Source organism: Carassius carassius, chromosome 3 (assembly GCF_963082965.1).
Source record: "Carassius carassius chromosome 3, fCarCar2.1, whole genome shotgun sequence".
Lineage (NCBI taxonomy): Eukaryota > Metazoa > Chordata > Actinopteri > Cypriniformes > Cyprinidae > Carassius > Carassius carassius.
Window position 1 is genome coordinate 36,631,660 of NC_081757.1, and position 3,944 is coordinate 36,635,603.

A 3,944-nucleotide genomic window follows, 5' to 3' on the forward strand; every position below is an offset into this window, starting at 1 on the left:
TCTGTCATTACTGACATGACGTCTCCGTTCCCTCCTTCAGGGAACGAGGGTAACATATGTAATTGAAATTTTTTCACTATGTATTTGCAAATAATATGTCTTATAGTATTTAAATGCTTCGTTTTTATTATTAAAGCTATGTAGTTTTATTTGTGTGTATCTAATAGAATATGCGAATAGAATCAGAAAGTTGTGGACATTTAAATGTAGTCCTAGGAGAGTACCTCCTGCAGGACCAAATGATTTTTGTCCAAATAAGAGAAAGGCAATTTATAATGCACTTATATTATTCTCTAAAGATTAAATGAAAAAGTACTAACTGACTAAATTGATTAACTAAAATTGATTGACTGATTAACAACCTTTCCTCTGGAATCAAATTGCATTTAGCATCCAAAAATGTGTACAGAAGTAAAAAACAAAAAACAAACAAACAAACAAACAAAAAAAGCCAGTGCCAGTTAAACTAATCCTATTAAGACTAGGTGTATGTACTTTCCATTCTCCTGTTGGCAAATGTATAAACACATTGTGCCAATCCCCAAAATAAATATTGGTCAAAAACATTCACGCTGGCAAGTACAATAAAAAGGGGGTTGCACAATAGGTGCATTTCCCAAGCTCTGTCATTGAGGCCATATCTCCACGCTTTGATAAATCTTCACATATTTTTTAAGTAAAGCTGCATTTGAGATAGTTTTATTTATTGATCAAATTAAGATTAATTAAATTTTGGAATATTAATAATGTAATATGTACTTTTAAAAGTAATGTTGCCCATCACTGATGATAACATAACTTGAAGAAAATAATTTTTAACCTTTTTTATAATTAAAGTTAATTTTCATAATTCAAGTCATTTATGACAGTGGTAAGGTCTCCAGCAAGAGCTGAAAGGTTATATTTTGAGTTTGGCTGCAGGCTAATGATGGTAGATATGACCCACTTCCATCTCTAATACACTTGTGAGATGACATAGACTCTACTGCATGTCATTAATAATTCATTACATTCAAAACATTTCAGTTATCTGCCCTAATCTCTCTGACCACTGCACTACTGCATCAGCACTGCAGGGTGTCATGCAAGTAATTAGCGAGTACTTATTAAAACTGCTCATGTGGAATTGAACACATATGTGACATATATAAAATTGGCTTATATATAATATAGGAAAATGGCCAATTTTATATATGTCACATATATTAAAAACCTATATCAAAACCTATATTAAAACATATATATAGGACATACAAAGTTCAAGAATGATTCTGTAATTGTTTTGCTTATAAACCACATCATTAGTCTAAATTAAAGGGAACAAAGATTAACTGTATATTTAAAAATATTTATATAGGTTCTTTCCATGTGGGTGGACTTTTCTTTACTGGAGTGCCGAATTTATTTGAATATTGAAGTTATTTTTGATTCAAAACAACTGAACACCTGTGACAGTGGGATTTGTAGTTGTAGAGAAAAGCCACACATGTGTATCAGTAAATTTGAAGTCACAGAGAGAAATGTTTTAAGAGTTGCAAACCTGTAGACTTTTTTTCTCTCCCACATACACAACACAACAGTTACACCTTCTCAAATTCTCCATTGCAGGTGCACAAATCCTATTCTACAAATCACACATTTAGAAACTCGTACGCTCACATTTTTGATACAATTGCTGCAGTGAATGTGGTGCAAAACGCATTTACACACCCGCATCAAGAAATGTGAAGTCGTGGAGAAATGTTGAACATCCGCAAATCAGTACGTGAATTCATCAAATGAGAGTTGCACACTTGTAGAATATTTTCTCAGAAATGTCTTGTATATTTTTCTAACACAAACACAAAGTACATAACTACAGCTGCTTGAATCTGCTGCGATGAATCTCAAACACTGTTTTTCGCTTTCAAGTGACAAGTTTCGCGCTCTCCCTTTTGCACCGAGATATTGGTTCAAAACCAGGCGGCAAGGAAGCCGACCGGAAGTTGAAGTCAGCCGGGTGCTGCCATCTTGTAGCAGAACTTCACTTGCGTTAGCATCCCATTGACCTCCCATTCATTTTGGCGTCACTTTGACAGCGAATAACTTTACATCTGCGCGTTTAAAGACTCCATTTGTCCATTATTTATTTCTAAAGATACACGAAAATGTATAAAGGGCTCCATTGCCTTCTATGTTACATTATGGCCCCGTAGAAACAGTTTTTGTAAAAATAGGCTAACGATTGCGTCATAACCACTCGACTCTCTGTCGCACAGTAGAGAAATTACCGTACAGACAGGAGGGGAAGCTCGCAGGCAATTAACTTAATATGGCGTACTGGCGTTACATTTTAAAATACTATACAAAATAATTAATCAGAATACTTACTCCTGCTCACTCACGCCAAAGAACTCCCCGCTCAAGCTCGCTGTCTCTGCAAGATTAACGATGGCAGTTTGCACGCACAGCCACTTAGAAGATTTACATCTATCAGACAGATTGCTGACGTCATCAAGCTTAGTTTGAGTCTGCGAGTGATTTGTGCATCTGTAGAGTTAGTGGGCGGGACTATTTAGAGATTAGAGAATTTCAGCCAATCAGAAGAGCTACTTTTTTTTTTTTTTTTTACAACAAAATCAAAAGTGCCTTTTCTATATTAAGCACAAAACTATTATTTTATAGCAATGGTCTAACATTATGGATAAACTATTTGACATTAAAAACAATGTGAATATGACACCATGCAGAGCACAACTAACACACAAGACCTACCTCTGGAAAAAGGACATACATAATGAATCTGATCTGGTCACTGTGGGTGTGTGTAGGTGTGCCGTCCAGAATTGAAGTCATCTGAGTGTAGATAACATCAATTTGCTCCTGATCTTCAATAAACAATATGGCACAGGCACTTTCTTGATGGAACACTTGGAAAAAGTGTCAAGCCACTTTGATTTTTTATTTTTTTTTGTCCATTGATGATGGACTGTGGAAAGAAATTTGAAAATTACATTAAAAGAATTTCAATACAAGTTAAAGAACTAAAGACAGAGTATGATAAAACAAACATTAAGTGTACATACATTTGTCCAGATCAGTAAACTATTTTAAGGAAACTGTATATTAAGATATGCATTAGAGAATTAGATCATCTAATTTATAAGAAACAACTCAAAACAAGTCTACATTCAAACCAAAATTTTTAATGTTAGTTTATCATGCATGACATACAGTATGTATGAATTATTTGACAAAATACTTGAGTGAGTGTGCAGTTCAACTCCTTTTAATAGAGACTTTGAGATTTGCAAACATACATACATACATATATGCCTATTATAAATGTGTATTTTGAGTGTTCACATCATAGACTGTCAATAAAAATCACACATTTATGATTATCCACTCTAATGTTGCTCCAGAAACCATGTGGAGTATGTTTACAGGCAAGGAGTAAACAGGGTCTTACCAGAAGAAGCCATGCCACTCAAGCTAAAGACAAATAACAAGATAAAAATAAAAATGTAATTAATTTTAAAAGTGAGTGAGACAGAGAGTTTAAAGAGAAGACTAGGGGCAGCTTAACCTACAAGTGGTTAGCAAAGTTTGAGTCAGACAGAACATCTGACTCAATCAAGTACTTTTGCCTCTCGAAATAAATTGACCCTTGAATTATGATAGTTTGTGGATCGTTAGGTAGAGCTCACAGTGGGTGATCGGTCAGAATCACACAAGATTTCTTCATTGGAAGTATTTATTGAATTTACAACTGCATGATTGAATATGTACATTGATGTGTGGTTCTGAAACAAAGAAGTAAAAACAAACATAATTAGTTGAATGAATATGAATGATTATCATGCAACAAACCATTATTTGTATTATCTGTATCCTATTCTACAATACAGCAGAAATAAAATACAATAATATTATTTTAACATGGCCGAAACTGCCATTAAAAG

General features: G+C 34.0%; 1 long non-coding RNA gene across 1 annotated transcript; it reads right to left on the bottom strand.

Moving 5' to 3' along the window:
- Nucleotides 1-2,931: 2,931 nt before the first annotated feature.
- On the bottom strand, nucleotides 2,932-3,649 carry LOC132115058 (uncharacterized). The gene is made up of 2 exons (XR_009425398.1): nucleotides 3,573-3,649; nucleotides 2,932-2,968 (listed from the first exon to the last, which is right to left on the bottom strand). It is a non-coding gene; the product is annotated as an uncharacterized LOC132115058 (long non-coding RNA).
- Nucleotides 3,650-3,944: the final 295 nt, after the last annotated feature.